The sequence below is a fragment of the Rhinopithecus bieti genome, unplaced genomic scaffold (genome assembly GCF_001698545.2).
Source record: "Rhinopithecus bieti isolate Rb0 unplaced genomic scaffold, ASM169854v2 scaffold_2339, whole genome shotgun sequence".
NCBI lineage: Eukaryota > Metazoa > Chordata > Mammalia > Primates > Cercopithecidae > Rhinopithecus > Rhinopithecus bieti.
This window is the reverse complement of record NW_016803819.1, coordinates 1,864,032-1,882,677: the sequence shown is the minus strand read 5'-3', so window position 1 is coordinate 1,882,677 and position 18,646 is coordinate 1,864,032. Positions and strand designations below refer to the sequence as shown.

Here is an 18,646-nt window from a genome sequence, read left to right as displayed (position 1 = left end):
CAAAGAGTGTAATGAAAGGGATCCGAGGTCCGTGACAGTATTTAACGTATTACCTAGGAGACACTGGAGATGGCTTTCATTTTCAGATTCAAGGATTCACCTTTCACATAGGAAATACAAAAGACCAGACAAAAACCATGTGTTTTTACCCTAATTTTCTGCTTTATATCTCCTTCGTGAATTTTTTTTTTCCAACCAGCTCCACACTTCCAATATATACCCAGACACTGACAAAATCATAGTTTCCCATCCTCCACAAGGACTGAAACACATGTGAAGGTTCCTTGGGAAGGACCAAAGAGTACACACAGAAATTTGGAAATTTCTGCATTCCATTTCCAGTCCTGACAGCATCTCTCACACAGATTGCCCTGGTGCCATTATTTTAATTACTTTACATGCTGCCTCTACAATCCCGATGATAAAATGGAAAAGCTGTTTTGTTGGAACTTGTGCTGCAGATAGCACAATGACAGTGTTAGGAAAAAATCTCTCACAGCATTAACTGGCTCACAAAGATTATTCTTAATACAAGCTGTCCCCAGCATATGGACATTATTTTTTAAAGCCCCAGACCCATGAGCAGGCCCTAAGTAAGTCTGCAACCCCTGTCCTCCAGTGGTGGCAACTGCTCACTTCTCTAGGTCAGAAAATTTTAAGGAGAGGTAAACTGGAGGTACACTCATGTTCAGACAAATGTCATGCCATCTCTACACAGATGGAGAAGTGCAAAAAGTGAACAGTTGTGGAGTCTAGATACCTAGATCTAGGTAAGGAGACAGCTCAAACCATCACCACTATCACCTCCAAAGAGGGAAGAAGAATTCCTGGCCTCCTAATTTACAATCCAGAATGTATTCTTTTAATAGAAAAACAAGGTTTAAAGAGATTTTCTTATGGCTCTATGAGCTTTATTAGAACTAAACTTTACAAAAGCAATAAATTGAAAAGTGCCTATATCATTGAAAGTGGAACAAATACGGTACACTGGTTATTTCTTGAGAAGTTGAGTGAAGTCTTCAAAACAAGGAGTGGATAATTTGAGTCATGTAGTGGCAATTGTTTTATTATTTCTATTATAGGAATCATCATGTCAATAAGTTGTTACAATATAGGACTTCAGAAATAAGATTTTTGAGATACTAACAGCTTACTCTGTATATAAACTTCTACTTAATACATTTTTATATGAGACCCTGCTCTTGTATGATATTCCCAGACAGTATCTCTGTAGCTTAGATTAATCCTGCTCAATCATTAACCATTCAACCCGGGCAAAGTTACTGAACTTCACTCCCTACCCCTCAATGTTCTTGCTCGTCAAATAGTCAGAAATAATATCTTACTAGGAAAATGAATGGGAGAAAAAAATAAAATAGAACTTTATTCACTCTATTCTGCACTCAAACGAGCAAAGAAATGGTAGCTTCAGTGTTTCTAAGTGAATGGTTTAGGACAAGAAGGGTGTATTAGCTTCCTGTTGCTGCTCTAACAAGTTACCACATTAAGTTTAGTGGCTTAAAACTACACGAATTGACTCTTACAGTTCTGGGGGTAGGAAATTTAATGTCCAGGTGTTGGCAGGGCTGCCTTCCTTCTGGAGGCTTCGGCACGGGGAGCAGGAGGTTTTCCATGCCCTTTCCAGCTTCTAGAGGCCACCTGATTTCCTTTGCTCATGGTCCCTTCTTCCATCATCGAAATGCATCGCTCCAATACCTGGTTCCATCATCATCTCTCCGTTTTCTGGTTCTGATGTCCAGTCTCCCTCTTATAAGAACTTCTGGGATAACATAGGGTCCACTGGGATAACCAAGGATAATCTCCCCATCTCAAGATCCTTGATTTAACCATATCTGCAAAGTCTCTGTTTCCATATAAGATAATCTAGCCAGAGGCTCTTAGGATTAGGATGTGAACAACCATAGGAAGACTTCATTCAGACTACCGGAAAAAGGAAGACCCAACTGCAGAAAAGTCTGGCAAATATTTACTCCTATGCAATAAATTGAACAGTTCCTTTAGGTTCGGTCTTTTTAGACAACATGCTCAGTCACTCAGATTTCTGTCCATCAGGACAGTATCCAGGGCTGGGTATGGTGGCTCACACCTGTAATCCCAGCACTTTGGGAGGCCAAGACCGACGGATCATCTGAGGTCAGAAGTCCGAGAGCAGCCTGGCCAACGTAGCAAAACCCTGGCTCTACTAAAAATACAAAAATTAGCCCGGCATGGCGGTGGGTGCCTGTAATCCCAGTTATTCAGGAGGCCAAAGCAGGAGAATCTCTTGAACTTGGGAGGTGGAGGTTGCAGTGAGCCGAGATCACACCACTGCACTCCAGCCTGGGCAACAAAGCAAGACTCTGTCTCAAAAAGAAAACCCAAAAACCAACAGTAACCAGGTGTATGGGGAGAGGGGAGAATGTCTCCATTATTATGGTGATGTGAGAGATGGAGAATGCAAATCACATGTTGTCCTCTACATCCCAGCTGCCCTCTGCTGCAAAGCAGCTACTCTGGGTTGCTGCCTGGCCTGGTGACCATGGGAGTGAAACTGGCTAGCTCTTCAACCCTGGATATTCCATGGACATCCGCAGCTGATGTCTACAGCTGGTGGCCAGGGCCTTAGAGTGCCACTGGCTGGCCTCCAGTGGTGCCACAGCCAGCTCTGGGTCTCATTTTCCACCCAGTTCCTGGCCTAAGCCCACTGCCTCTTAACTCAGCTGCCTTCTGAGCCCTCCCTTGAAAGAATTCCAGAACATCTGGCTACTTCCACCATCACACAGGAGCTGAGAGAGGCTTGGTGAGTGCCCTGGGGCCTCCCCCACCTGACCTCACCATTTTGTCCTCTCATGTCACTTGGAAGTGTCCCCCTTCCAAGCTGGCATGAAGTTACTCACATAGCAGTGTCTGCCCAGAACCCTAAACAGAAAGTGGGACAAAACTCTCCTCTGCCATTGGTATTCCCACCAGCCAGGACGAGCCCCTCTGCCCTCAGTCCTCCCTGTACTTGTGCAATTTGGGCCACCAATTCATTTCCTCCTATAGGGACATGCCACTCCACCCTTCCCAAAATGGGGTCTGTTTCCCTGACTTCCCTTGAATCTGGACTGACTCTAGGGCTTCCTTTGACCAACAGGATATGGTGGAAGTAACATGCTGCCACTTTCAAGCTTGGTCTTAAGAAGACTGACAGCTTCTGCTTTCTCTTCCTTGAAGGCCAGTTACCTGAGGAAGTCCAACTACCCTGAGATCACCATGCTATGAGGGTGCCCAAACCTGCCAGGTAGAGAGGCCATGTGGAGAAGCACTGAGGTACCAGACATGTGAGAAAAGATGTCTTGGACCTTCCAGCCCAGCCCCAGCACCAACTGAACATAGGGACAGCCAACAACCCATGGAACAGAATTGAACTAGTCAACTCCTGGAAACTTAAGAAACAATAAATTGTTGTTATTTTAAGCCACTAAGTTTGGAGTGGTTTCTTACACAGCAATAGGTAATTAAAACAATCAGAAAAATAAAAAACAAACTATATATACATTCAAGTGTTTTCCCCCAAAAAATGGAATCACAGTGATACAGCAGTAAGACTACACAAAACGACTAGAGTAAGCAGCCACTTCAAAAGAATGCCCGTTCATTTGCAAGGGTTTTGCTGGGCTTTGTTTTTTCACTAAATGCCCTCCCTCATTTAATTCATCTCTAGCCAAAGAACCACTTGCACTACTTTTTTCCTTCTCCAATTAGCATGCAGGGATTTCCCTCATGTTAAGAGAATGTGATATGCAAAGTCACTGGACCACTGTCTTGCATAACAAACCAAAGTCTTTTGACATCAGTGAGAAAATTCCTCAAGAATGCAAAGAACATAATGCCAATTGTTAAGTGTGAAATTCCAGGGTATTAACCCTTTCAGAGATGCTGTCTTGTTCAGTTTTATTTTGCGTTGATCAAAAGGACCGTGAAACTAGATTGGAACATTATGTACCAGACTCCACTGCCTACTTGAAAAAGAATTATACTTGGAACTTGATCTTTTTAAGATCTCCCATATGTCCTATATTTTAACAATCAGGTTTTAAAACAGAAAGGATCATTGCCATTGAAAAATGATGTCCAGCCAAGTAAGCCTCATCAGTCAAAGTAAAAATCTCAACCTATAGTTGTCATTCAGGCCTTAATGTTTACCTTGGGAAATGTTTTTATAAGGAAAATTGATGGCAAAGCTGTGCCCAAATGGCGCTATTCCCAACAAGGACAGAAGACCCATGGATTTATTTGCTAGGCCAATTTATTGAGAAAGTTGTCAGGGATGAGAAAAATGAGAGAATAATTCAGACGGGAAGGTGCAGCCTATTCGTTTTTCTAGCTTCTATCTTTACCCTTACTTCTCATTACTAACCTTCCTGTTAGGGATGCAGATGAGGGGCCACCTGTCCACAGAATCTGATGTTATACATAGAGAGTTACACAAAGGACAGGCTTCCAGGTCTCTAACGTTCCCTGTTAGGAATCAGGAGCAACAACACACTCATATTTTAAAGTCATCCAGAAAAGAAGTTTAGACTGTACACAAAGCCAACAATACACCCTGTTATTTTTAACTGCCACAATTAATCCACTCAGATAGTGTTCACACAACATGCATCAGCCAGGAATATAACCTCCCTATTTTAAACTTAAATTTATCTGTACTATAGAGCTGGGTGGGGAAAAACAGCTATTTTGAAATCAAACGATCTTGGATTTAAATTCTAGTGCTAATCTTACTAAGTATACTGCCTTGGACAAATTACTTAACATCTTAGCCTAGATTTCTTCACCTGCAATGTGCAAGTAATAGTCATAGTTACCTTACAGAGTGGAGAGAAAATTAACTATGATTTCATAGAAAAAAGAAAACTTCAATTAGGAACTAGGCACAGATTTATTATTCAACTGGTGTTAGTGATTATTATTAAAATTATAAAAGTTTTTGTTTTCTTCTCCTATAGTTTTTTTGTTTTGTTTTGTTTGTTTGTTTGTTTGTTTTTGACACAGAGCCTCACTCTGTCGCCTAGGCTGGAGTGCAGTGGCCAGATCTCCGCTCCCTGCAAGCTCCGCCTCCCAGGTTCACGTCATTCTCCTGCCACAGCCTCCCAAGTAGCTGGGACTACAGGTGCCCACCACCACGCCCGGCTAATTTTTTTGTATTTTTAATACAGACGGGGTTTCACTGTGTTAACCAGGATGGTCTCAATCTCCTGACCTCGCGATCCGCCCACCTCAGCCTCCCAAAGTGCTGGGATTACAGGCTTGAGCCACCGCGCCTGGCCTCTTCTCCTATAGTATTAACACCAATCCCCTCAGCCCTTAATCATTGATTGCTGGCTGAAATAATCACCCAAAACTCATAATAGCACAAGAAAAGATTTATAACTTAAAAAATGTACAGGATTCAGTCTATACGTAATCTAACAAGATGATGGGTGAGGGAAAATGTGAGTAGAGAAGAAAACATACACATAATTAAATAAGATCTTTGCAAAGTCAACTGTGACTCCAAGAGAATGCAGTCTGTATTTATTTTTTTGGGAAGTTAATGGAAAATTAATTCAGCTAGATACCTTTTACCTCCTTGGTGTATTCCCACGAGATAATATGTAATGAAGTTCTTTAAAAACCAGTAAGCACTGTGCCAACAGGGAATATTTATTGGGTGCTTGTTACATGTCAGACACTGTTGGCATTTTATATGAATCATATACTTAACCCTCACAACAAGCCACTGAAACAGTTCTTAGGCTCTTCATATTACTGGGAAGGAAGCTGAGAATTAAAGAGATAAAGCAATCTGCCCAAAGTTCTACAGGTAGGAAGGGGCTGGCCAAGATTCCAACCCAATGTCTATAGATCCCCAAAATCTGCTCTTTCCACCAACCAGGGGGACGTGGTATGTCTCAAAGCTTTCACCCTTCCTCTGAATTTTGCAGAGAAGAAGGGAAATAGATTACATAATCATTTTTCATTTCATGTCTAGACTCTAGGAAACAACCCATAACCCACTAGGAAGCAGACAAGAAGCATGGGGCTGTGAGCCCAACACTGGAAATGCATCTGAGGAGGATGGAGAAATAACAATCTGAACATTCAGTTGCAGTTTAGAAGGTCAGCACCAACTTCTGACAGATGTCTGCTATTTTAAATGACAAACTTGCTTGCGTATTGTGCAGAATTGCTACACTTTCCGTTATGAAGCCATAATGCTGGTTTATTTCCAATTTCAGCACTGAAAGACACATAGAAAAAAAAAACAGAAAACCAATTGGCTTTCAATGGAATTCTGTCTGAGATTTAAGCCAGCATGTAATAAAAAAGTTATTCTCCTTAGGCACATTCAATTTTTAGACTGCTAAAGCATGGCAAAACCACAAAAATGATGTCTTTCACATATAAAGATTCAAGAGAGGACACAAACATTATGTAAAATTAACGTAAAGCCAATTTTTCTTCATCAGATTTAAGTTCTGAAGATTATTTAGTAGCTATTTGTAACTTTTGGAAGATACTTACAAACACTGGAGAAATGAATTGATAAAGGAAACATTCCTAATCTTTTAAAATACAGAGATGGGGCCAGGCACGATGGCTCAAGCCTATAATCTCAGCACTTTGGGAGGCTGAGGCGGGCGGATCATGAGGTCAGGAGATCGAGACCATCCTGGCCAACGTGGTAAAACCCCATCTCTACTAAAAGCACAAAAATTAGCCAGGTGTAGTGGCACATGCCTGTAGTCCCAGCTACTCGGGAGGCTAAGGCAGGAGAACTGCTTGAACTCGGGAGGCAGAGGTTGTGGTGAGCTAAGATCGCACCACTGCACTCCAGCTTCAGCGACAAGGCAAGACTCTGTCTCAAAAAATAAATAAACAAACGATAAAATAAAATACAGAAATGGTTTTAAAACCATCTTAGCTTCATCACCATCATTTTGAAATTCCTATATAAAGCTATTTCCCCCTCCCAAAAAAAAATAATGATTTCTCTAGAATTAGAATACATTCCATTCATCTTTGTGCCCCTAGACACCATTATGGTATTTGGCTTACATAAGGTCTATACTGTATTAGGCATTTAGTGCTGTTCACCAAATATTTCCAATTCTCCTTCCTCCAAGAACGTTCTAGGATTGTGTTTCCCTGCCCATGTGAAGTTAGGCATGGCCATTGCACTTGCCTTTCATTGACTGGCCAATGAATGTGAGCAGAACTAATATTACTTCTAAGCCAAATCCCACAAGACAGTGTGCATGATTCACCATATTTCCTTTCATTGCCCTTGTAACTGGTGACGGGGGATATCTATCAATGCGCATCCACAGGGAAGGTCTATATGCAGGCCAGCACTCCATGGATATGTAGCACAGCCAATAAAGAAAACGGTGTTGCTTTAAGCAACTGAGACCTGGGTATCATTTGTTACTGCAGCATCATCTAGCACATCCCATCTGATAAAAACACTGAATGAAAATTTAATGAAGAAAAATCAAGAAAAGCAAACTTGAAAAATGTAAGTGCAATGACCACTTCTGTGGATCTCACCATCCTTTCTCCATCATTATTTATAGGTTCAAATCTGAGAACACTGTGCTCACCACCGCCTGATACAAACGCTAATATAAACCAAGTTGAATATTTGTTTGAACAGAGCATCATGCTGCCAAATGCCATTGTTGTCACCAGCACCTCTCAAAGATATTCAAATCTGTAGAGAACAGTCTGTTCACATATCTTATGCCAGAATAATAAGTATGTTCCTCAGAAATGAGTACCCTTCACTCGGTGGCTAAATGCAAGTGAATTTATATTCAAAATACCCATGGGTCAGAGCACCAGAAGCACAAATAAGAAAAAGAAAAAATAAAAGCTCCTTTGTAGAATAACACTATTTAAAGAGCCCAAGGGAAAAAATGAGAATAAAGCAAACCAAAAAACAAAAACATACGCATTAAAAAATGGTGCACAGATGGACTGTAATATCAAAAATATGCTATCAAGTTGGAGGAGGAATTCAGCACAGCCACTCAAGCACCACTCTCCCTCGGCTGGAACTCATCTGGAGGATTTGCACCTGCTATTTATGTTGCTGCATGCCACTTTCTTCCTTCCCAAGAAGAGATTTCAAACAAGAAGGCCCTTTCACAGGCAACTTCGAAAGAGAAACAGTCAGAAAAAAAGTAAAAAGGGAAATCAAATGCTTGAGAGAGGAAAGGAAGAAATCATGGAAGAAACCATGGAAGCCTTCAGGCAGCAGTGAGCGATTGTCTTTACACAGCAACTCAAATCCGTGCCTCTCAGCCCTGGCTTTGCCATTAATGATGTTCTCTCTTCTCTCTCACTGCCAGGAAATGACTTAGACACCAAGTGTCAACTCTTTCATCTTTCCTCAATCCAACCTGAAATCTCAGTGTGGCTTCTGCTCACAGCACTCCACTAAAAATGAAAGCCAGTCTGTGTATTTCTGGGGCTGGGACACATAAAAGAATATCGAGCCAGCCAAGTGTCACTTTTTACCGATAGGGAGGTAAGTTGGGTTGCTTAAAGTCACACTCTGAACAGTTAGAAGTTACTTCAGAACTCCAAATGGCCAAATGCATCGTCTATCATTTAATCTCCACTTTACTTGCTTTCTCTGCCACTCCCTATTGGCTCTCCTCATTTGAAACTGGCCCCCTCCCTTCAAGGGCTTGACACTAATTCTTCTAACATTATCTCATCTGTATTTCCTTTTCATGTATTTTAAAAACACTCACACAGCACTTATTATGTAGTGCTTTAGAGATATTAACTTATTTAATCATAATACCATGGAGGAGGTACTACCACTATTACCATTATACAGATGAGGGACAGTGAGCTTAAGTGATATAACCAAGGTCCACAGCTAGTAAGAGGCAGATAATTTGAAACCAAACCAACTGGCCTCAGAGTTCATGTTCTTTACCACCACCCCATACTGTCTCTAGCCAATGCTGCATCCCTCCCTCTCTCCAAAAGATTAGAAAGTCAACACTCCTCCTTTGAACAGATCACCTTTGAGGATTTCAATTTCAGAACAATCTAACTGTTGAGCTGTTAAGACCACCCAAGGAATAATGCTTATTATTCCCCAGCACGCATTTCAGAGAATTTTTTCTTTTATTGCTGAATACACAGAGGGAAAAAGGAACCAGTAAATTCTTCTTTTTTTCAAATAAATGCACCGTTTTGTAGGTAAACAAGGTGAGGAAATAGAACTAAGCTCTAAGGACTAGACAATGTGGTATGAGTTAAAGATAAAACTTTAGCTGAATCCATCAGGAATGATTGATTGAAATTTAACTGGGAACTCATGTGTTTGTACAATCTAAAGATGGAAGAAGTCCTGTTTTGGTAAGATAACCTTAAGTCTGGCTTCTGTTTTATTTTGTTACGTATTTTTGTAATTTGGGGTTTGAACGAGCAAGAGGGCAAAGGTCTCCTGGCAAAAGCTCCTTTGTTAAAATCCAGAAAAACAAACAATCAACATTGATGTTTTGGAACAGGCCACAACTGCCCGGCTTTCAAACATGTTACCTTCCACTTCTTTAAGGAAATGAACACACAAAGGCTTTCAGAACTGTCTGGCCCAGCGGAGGTCAGTGCTGGGAACCAATTGATTTCTTGCCTAAGACAGGGAGAGGGCAGTAGGATAGGAGGGAGAAAATGGCCCTGAAGACTGATACATACAAAAGTGCCCACTCTCTTGACCCTCAGGCTGAAGGAAAACAAAAATCTATCATTTGTGAGCTTGGCAAAGGAAGCTTTACTTTGAAGACAAACTTTATGGGGTACTTAAAACACGTGATATGGTCTTCCTTGGAGTCAGAAGTGAGTAGTTCATGCAGGCAGGCCCTATGCAGTTCAGAGTGGAGAGAGGGAAGGGGTGGGAAGGACAATGAAAGTACTCAAAGAAATTAAAAGATCTCAAGCCATCAAAACATCCTCTCCAAATTTTGCAAGAAATGTTTGTATGTAAAATAACTTAAGTCCTGCCACTTTTTCTGATCACCAAATAGAATCAGGAGGTGCCAATGATCAATCATTCTTTGATTCACCCAACATGAATTATATGTCTCTTTCTATGCCCAGAAATTGTGCAAGGCACTGGAGGTAGAGACTAATAATGCCACCTCTCCATCCATGGCCTCAAAGAGTTGTGAGTTAACTGAAATTTCACTGAACACATCAAACATCTATTATCCTTATGTATGAACTAGAAATGAGTATATTTTTTACTTAGTGTCTTACTTGTAATGGTTATTTTAGGTGAAAGGAAAACCCACGTCAACTGTAAACATGAGAGCCTAGATTTTTCCACTAATTTCAGCAAGGCTGAAGAATTTTGTTTACAAAGACCTGTCAAACACACTCGGGAATGGGTGGCTCTTTTGAGCAATAATGTTTCCGTGCCAACTCTAAGTTTAAAAGGGAGAATCCCTGGTAGGAAATGACAATGCCATGTGGAAACAACAGCAGTATATATTGGACTCTTTACACCCAGAGGACAATCATTTTCAAATCTATCTTCAAATGTGAAAGGCAGTAATACGTAGAGAACCTTCAAAGGACTGAGTTATCTGAATTACTCTAAGCATATATTATTTCTAAAGTAAAACTGCCAGGATAAAGTTATGATTCATAAATTTAAAGTCTCCCGTGAAATGTCTATAATGTTATAAACATCTATTGTTATCACAAAGAACGATGTAGAAAAACACTTCTTATATACAGACCATGAAAAGAACTAAGAATCGCCTGGAATCTTACAAGAATCTTTTCACTCTCTCAGATTTCACAGTTAGCAGCCTTAGTTTCAAATCAAAACCACTCACATGTATATAAATGTTCCTTAAAACAGCAGCACCTCAGACATCCAACTCTCAGCTGCCCAGCAACCCAAGTCCTCTAAAACAGCCATGAAACTAGAAGTTTAAGTGTCTGCATATGTGGGCAGAATCCCAAACAGAAACGCCTCCAACCGGAAGAGTGAGGAAATGTGTTTGTTAGGAAACTGTTTTCAGAGACTGGCAACTGATTGTGAACAACTAAAAGTGAACACGATTAAAAAGAAGCAGGTAGCAGAGGCAGCAGGCAAAAGAAATAGAGATGGGGGTGGTAAGAAAGAGACCACCCAGGCTGGGTGGGTGCGGTGGCTCACACCTGTAATCCCAGCACTTAGGGAGGCTGAGGCCAGCGGATCACCTGAGGTCAGGAATTCAAGACCAGCCTGGCCAACATGGCAAAACCCTGTCTCTACTGAAAATACAAAAATTAGCCAGGCGTGGTGGTGCACACCTGTAGTCTCAGCTACCTGGGAGGCTGAGGTGGGAGAATCACTTGAACCCAGGAGGCGGGGCTTGCAGTGGGCAGAGATCATGCCGCTGCACTCCATCCTGGGCAACAGAGTGAGCTCTGCCTTAAAAAAAAAAACACTGCCTGAGAGTACTGAAAAGCAAGGGTGGAAACCAAGACCAAGAGAAAAGGAATAAGGAAGAAATAGATGAGATGGGATCAGTTCATGGGATCAAGACCCTTCCCAGACAGGAAGCCATTAGAAGTCACTCTCTCTCTGTATTAAAATGAGCAAATTACTTTTTACATCTGTTCCATGTTTAAAATCTAAAATGTTCAGAAGGAAAACAGATATGCCCTTCTTAGTTTAAGAACCCATTTGTATCAGGCCAAACCCTAGATTGTTAAAAGCAATGAACAACATCACACTCTTCAAGCACTGATAAAGGAGGAGATGGACCAGGGGAGTGACTGAGGAATCTGGTGGCTGAGAGGAATATTTTTACAATTGAGAGACAAGGCTAATCAGGATCTAAAACAGACACCTAGAAGGAAGACCAAAGACGATTTTCCTTCTGATTTTCTCTTTGCTGCAGAGCCTAAAAGAAGTACAGGTTTCCTGCAGGAAACAGAAGACAAATGATAACAATAGCCACTGTCTGACCCAGGGGAATCCCATTTTTTTAAGGCACACTGGGCAACGGTTAACAGCAACATAAGCAGGAAATAGTTCCAAAAAGCCACTATGGTCTACAAAACCCCAAAGTTCTGAAACCCAAAAGTATGCAAGCTTGGTGAAAATTCAATTAGTGATAAAACCTGACCTGAACTGACTTACAGTTGCATTGTCTTTATTTATTCGATGTAAACATTCATAAGTTTCATCACAAAGCCAAAAAAAATGGTATGTTTGGATATGGGTGCTGCTACTGAAGAAGTTACATAATACATGCTATCTGCACTGTATAAACTTTTTTAAATCTGAAAAATTCTGATCTATGAAAGGCGTTTGGCTCCAAGAGTTTAAAATGAGGGTCCATGGGTTTATAAGAATCCATGGTAAGATTAAGCAGCCAATAAGGATCTAGGAAAACAGCTTTTAACTTTAATCCAGGTGGTTTCATTCCACTGACATTTTAAAAACACTCACTATATGCTTGGTGCTGAGCTATGTACTAATGTATTTATTTCCAAAGGGTCTCAATTTGATTTTTGCTGTATATATAAAACAAGATCAGAAGAAAGAATCATGATCACTGCTTGAATCATTAGCAGAGAGTTCCACGTTCACAGGGAAAGAAAGAGAGAGGGAGGGAAGGAAGGAGGGAGGAAGGGAAAGAGGGAGCCCTACGTCATACGTATAAGGCTAGTATGCATGGTAAAAAGAAAATAAAAAGTTTAATTAAAAAGTCTGAGTCAATCATATCAAAATGAGAGAAAGGGCAGGAGGGAGGGAATCACACCAATGATGGTATGCCAGTATCCTATCCTAGTTATTCTGATGCTCAGAACATCACTCATGGGCAAAGAGTAACTCACTGACTGACCCTGGCAGCCTGAAACCCCACTGAGATTCCCTATGGTACTTCACAGTTACCCCAACCCACCTTTCGCTTATCTCCACCAAGCCACTCACAATCTTTCCCATATTAAACACTTACTTTCCCAGAACTCCACACCTTTATAGTACTTTCACCGAAAATTTAACTTCTCAATTCTCAGCCCTCACCCAAGAATTCTCCCAGATTGGGATAATCACAGACACCAGAATATTTTGCTGTATTTTGTATATATAGAATGTATCTGCTTAGAGGACTTTTGGTCCCACCCACTCTCCCGCAAGCTATAGGCTTGGAGAAGGCAGGAGGTTGGGACCTGTTTGCTTGTATTAAAACAAGCCCACAACTGACCCATTTCTTTGCCTCTCCCAATAGATCACCACCACAGCTTCTCACCTCGCCTCCCATTTCCACTCTCAAATCCATCTGCTAGCAGTCTCAGAGCTCTGCAGGATTCTTTTTTTTTTTTTTTTTTTTCTTTTACCCCAAGACAACATATTTGTATTTAATGCAAATTACTTTTTGCTCATTTGCAAAATTCATTTTAACAGCCTCTTGATAAATGTTGGTGTGCATACCACCCAAAACTCTCTTTCCCAGACTTCATGAAATTCAAATCTTTCCATTTGTGGATAGCTGTAGTCAAAGCCAAAAGGCTTTCCCTGAAGAAATTACTTGGAAAGAAAAGTTAGGGCTTCAAGCCAGATCATAAGTTTGCGGCTTTCATTACCTCTCCATATCATACGGAGGGTGTCTGATGCTGATGTCTGTCAAGCACCCCATGAATGTTAGCCTTCACAGTAGTCCCCTCAGAAGGGCATTCTTTCATTTCATTGTGGCTGCCGTTGGGTAACAGAACTCCATTTTAAATCTCCAGGCTGGGTATGGTGGCTCACACTTGTAATTCCAGCACTTTGGGAAGCCAAGGCAGGAGGATCACTTGAGCCCAGGAGATCAAGATCAGCCTGAGCAACATAGCGAAACCTCATCTCTACAAAAATTTGAAAACATTAGCTGGGTGTGGTGGCACACACCTGCGGTCCCAGCTCCTCAGGAGGCTGAAGCAGGAGGATTGCTTGAGTCCAGGAAGTCAAGATGGCAGTGAGCCATGATTGTGCCACTGCACTGCAGCCTGGGTGACAGAGCGAGACCCTTTATCAAAGAAAAAATAAAATAGAAAAGGAAAGAAAGAAAAAAGAAATGTCCCTATCTGCTAGAGCCACACAGGAAAACCACAATCTGGCCACACAAGCTAAACAGCTTTTTACTCCCAAATTGATTACATACCATTTTCCTGCTCTGCCTTTGAAGCTGCTTTCTATTTCTGAAGAAAAAAGCTATCAAGTAATGTCTACATTTTTACTAAATTGATGCTCAAATAAAATTTTTCTTTTAAAAAAATTAATATTAACCTTAAAAGCTTATTTAAAATAAGGTGATACCATACCTGGCCTGGCACAGTGGCTCACACCTGTAATCCCAGCACTTTGGGAGGCTGAGGCAGGAAGATCACTTGAGATCAGGAGTTCGAGACCAGCCTGGGCAACATGGTGAAATCTGGTCACTACTAAAAATTCAAAAATTAGCTGGGCATGGTAATGCACACCTATAATCCAAGCTACTTGGGAGGCTGAGGCACAAGAATCGCTTGAACCTGGTGGAGGTTGCAGTGAGCCGAGATCACTCATTTATCTCAAAAAAAACAAATAAATAAAATAAGGTGATACCCATTGTTAAGATAATTTGCAAAGAGAAGTTTCAGGTATATTTGATGAAGGACAGCACCATTGAGAAAAGTCTCTAATCTCTCTCACTCTCTCTCTCTCTCTCTCTTTTTTTTTTTTTTTTTTTTTTGAGACAGAGCCTTGCTCTGTTGCCCGGGCTGGAGTGCAGTGGCGTGATCTCAGCTCACTGCAACCTTTGCCATCCAGGTTCAAGCAATTCTAGTGCCTCAGCCTCCCAAGTAGCTGGGATTACAGGTGCACGCCACCACACCCGGCTAATTTCTGTATTTTTAGTAGAGACGAGGTTTCACCATGTTGGCCAGGCTGATCTCAAACTTCTGGGCTCAAGTGATTCACCCACCTCACCCTCCCAAAGTGCTGGGATTACAGGTATGAGCTACCATGCCTGGCCTCTAATCTCATTGTGATAACTGAATTGCTAATTCATCTTTTTAATTGTATTCTTTTATAGTTTTGCCTCACAGGACAGTTCATTTAATTTTAATATTGGAAACATCACTTTCAGTCTTATGCTTTTTACACTGCTTATAAAATCAGGACCCAGAAACGAAAAGACCAATGGCGTACTAAAAATATCAACCAAAGTAACATCAGGTCATTGCAAAACAACTGCATTATACCTCAGTTTCCCCATATATAAAAGAGAGATAACAGTACCACTACTTCGAATAGTGTGTGATTCTATTACTAGGACCCTAAATACCTTCCTATGCTTCTTTCTGAGTTTGTTTTAAAATCACAACCAGTAACTGTTAAATATAAGAAAAAGTAGGAAGATTACTAGACTTAGAATCAAACTTGTGTTTGAGTCTCAACTCTGCAAATCTGCTCACCCGAATCAGCGATGTGACCTCTTAAGTCTCGGTCTCCCCGCCATTTAACTCTTGGTTCACACCCACGTATGACTCTAAGGAGCTTACTTCTCACAGCACTCCTATGAGGTGGGTACGATGATCTCCACTTTACCATGAGGAACCAAGTCACAGAGTAGGTAAATATGTTAACCAGGATCTCACTGCTAGTGGTAGAACCGGGACCCAACCCTGTGGAAGTCTAGCTTCAGAATATCAATACCTCTTAATCACTATGCCACACTACTTGAGGATACGATTCTTGGGGCCAGCCCTAACAACCCCCAAGGTTGTGGTAAGGCCCAAAGATCCAGGTCAAGGTTTACATGCTATACAAACACAAGCATTAGTTACAAATGTGTTACTCGAGTAAGCCTTGTATGCACCTTTTTGAAGCAAAGCCTACAACAATTACCAACTAGTAAGAAGAAATTCAAATTGGCCCACATACAGTAAAATGTGCTTTCTCTAGCATTCTTGCAATGAGGAATCTCTATCATCTAGCTCTTGGCAGCCACAAGGTAACACCTGCCATCAAATCTTCTAGGCCAAAGCCATCTCTTCCACGCTCTGCAGAGCAGAACTTGGGAATTTCAGTGGAGGACCTGCCAAGCATGTGAGCATATCTCAAGGGCCTCCTGAGGCCAGCACGTTGGCCCTGCCTTCAGAGCTCCCTGCATCTCACCTCCTTGGGGAGGAGGAATCGGGTTAAGTCAACCTAAGGCGTGGTTCGTATTGGGAAGTCCTATGTCCAACTCATCCATCAAATAACTAAGCTCTAGCCAACTCCTGAAATAAAGTTGGCAAATAAAGGAACATAATCAACCCCACTGGTGATCTCAAGGGGTAGGGCTAGATTCTGGCATCATCTTGTTTAGTCCTACACCCTGAATCCAAGGCATGGCTCTGGCAGACCTTTTATTCTGACCTCTATATCTGGCAGATTTTTATACAGATGATATGATGACTACTTCCACAGGCATGAAAAATGGGGCTGGGAACATTTTTAAGTTCTACTATTATAATTCAAGGCTATTAAGTACCAAAGCACTATTCTGGGCATTTGGGCATGTTACCTCAGTTAATCCCAGTCAACCTATGAGGTAGGTATTACCATCCTGCCCCACCTGCCGCCACTGACACATGGAAAATGGAAGCCCTCGGGTCTGGCTGACAGTATCTCTCACAGTTTCTCATCATTCAGGTCTCAACTGAAGGGTCAGCTCCACAGAGAAGCTTGCCTAGAGCACCCAATTAAAAGCAGAAGGCCCCCCATCCACATTTCTCAGCCGCTCTCTCTATCACATTACCTTGTTTAGTTTTATTCATAGCACTTAATATTTCTGAAGTTCTTATGTAGTAGGTATTATCTGTTTATCTCCACTAGAATGTCAGTTTCTTGAGGGCAAGGAAACTTTTCCATCTGGTTCGAAGTTATATCCTCAATGCTGATAATAATACCTGTCAAAGAATGGCATGGGAGGGAGGGAGGAGGAAGCGAGGGGGAAAAGAAAGTGGAAGGCAGAGAGGAAGAAAAGGAAGGAGAGGAGGGAAAAGAGGAAGGAGAAGGAAGGAAGGAAGGAGGAAGGAAGGAAGGAAGGAAGGAGGAAGGAAGGAAGGAAGGAGGGAGGGAGGGAGGGAGGAGGGGAGGGAGGGAATAAATGTAAGGTTCTTCCATAAGCTTCCCAAGGAGAAAGGGTTATTGTAGGCATTAAAAAAAACTTAGTGACTTGGCCGGGCGCAGTGGCTCATGCTTGTAATCCAAGCACTTTGGGAGGCCGAGGTGGGCGGATCACGAACTCCTGTTTGAGACCAGCCTGGCCAACACAATGAAACCTCGTTTCTACAAAAAATACAAAAATTAGCTGGACGTGGTGGTGGGCATCTGTAATCCCAACTACTCAGGAGGCTGAGGCAGGAGAATCTGTGGAACCCAGGAGGCGAAGACTGCAGTGAGCTGAGATCACGCCACTGCACTCCAGCCTGGGCAACAGAGCTAGACTCCATCTCAAAATAAATAAAATAAAATAAACTTAGTGACTTAGAAATGTAAAATTCTGAGACACTTTACTGAGGCAGATTGTGAAGTGACTGGATTCAGAAGTGAAATAAACCCTCTACCTTTCTTAAAGAATTTTAACACAATCCTTTGTGAAATGTGTATGATTTAAGATTCCAGCATCATTCCACATTTCAAATACCTATGTTTTAATACTGCTAACACTCAAATCCTATGGAGATCAAAATATACGTTTGTCCTCTGGTTGAGAACAATAAACAATTGCTTGTTTATTCATCTTCATACTGTTTCCTCCCCAACACACTCTCTTTCTCTCTCTCTCTCTCCCTCCCTCCCTCTCTCTCTCTCTCTCTCTCACCATGTCAGCCCTTTAAAAGCCTGAGTTAACAGAGTTTCATGGTCACAAGCAGCATTCTAAAATTGGAATTTGGCTGCCTGACCACACACTAGCCCTGGAATTCTGCAAACGTCTGGGCCAGTGAGTGTGAGAAAGTTCTGTGGTAACAAAAGTTTCTGAGGCAACAATGAGAGTTGGAATCCCACAGGCAACAAGGTGCAGGTGCTGGGCACGGAGGCTTGTCAACCACACTGCAGGAGTGGCAGCCTCCTTCTCTTGGCACAGCTCTTGGCTGTGGGTGTTGAAGGCCTGGTGACTTCACTGGCACATAAACACTTAGTGATGGACTCCCAACACAAAACTGGACTTCTTTATAGTCCTGCACACACATGTGGCTGACCAAGATTCCTATGCCAGATGCTTAAATAGCTGCTCACCCAGGTTGAGTCCCTCCCTCTTCACACCAGGTGAGGAAAAATGCAGATGTAATTAAAGTTCACAATTTCCATACAATCTAAAATAGAGTCGTTTGTTATATTACATTTTTGAAAGTTGGAGAATTTGTTCCCTTATGGAAAGAGGCATTTGCTGGCTAGAAAGCTCTAGTCTTTTTTGCAGTCACTGAGATTTAATACTACATTACTTATTAGCTAAAACTTCACCTGGTCTCACAAATATGATAAATGAAAGTCAAATGCAAGTGAATTGCTGAGACCCAGAAAACACGAAAAGTACTGGGTAGGGGCAGGTATCTTTTGTTTCAAATGCACTATTTTATTTTATTT

The 18,646-nt window shown here is 41.6% G+C and overlaps 1 long non-coding RNA gene across 1 annotated transcript in view; it reads right to left on the bottom strand.

The window, feature by feature from the left end:
- Window positions 1-18,407, bottom strand: part of LOC108516966 (uncharacterized) — a 28,900-nt gene extending 10,493 nt beyond the window's left edge. The window contains exons 1-2 of the long non-coding RNA XR_001881964.1: window positions 17,883-18,407; window positions 16,815-16,965 (exon numbers count right to left, since the gene is read on the bottom strand). This is a non-coding gene — a long non-coding RNA (uncharacterized LOC108516966). The remainder of the gene's footprint in view (window positions 1-16,814; window positions 16,966-17,882) is intronic.
- Window positions 18,408-18,646: the final 239 nt, after the last annotated feature.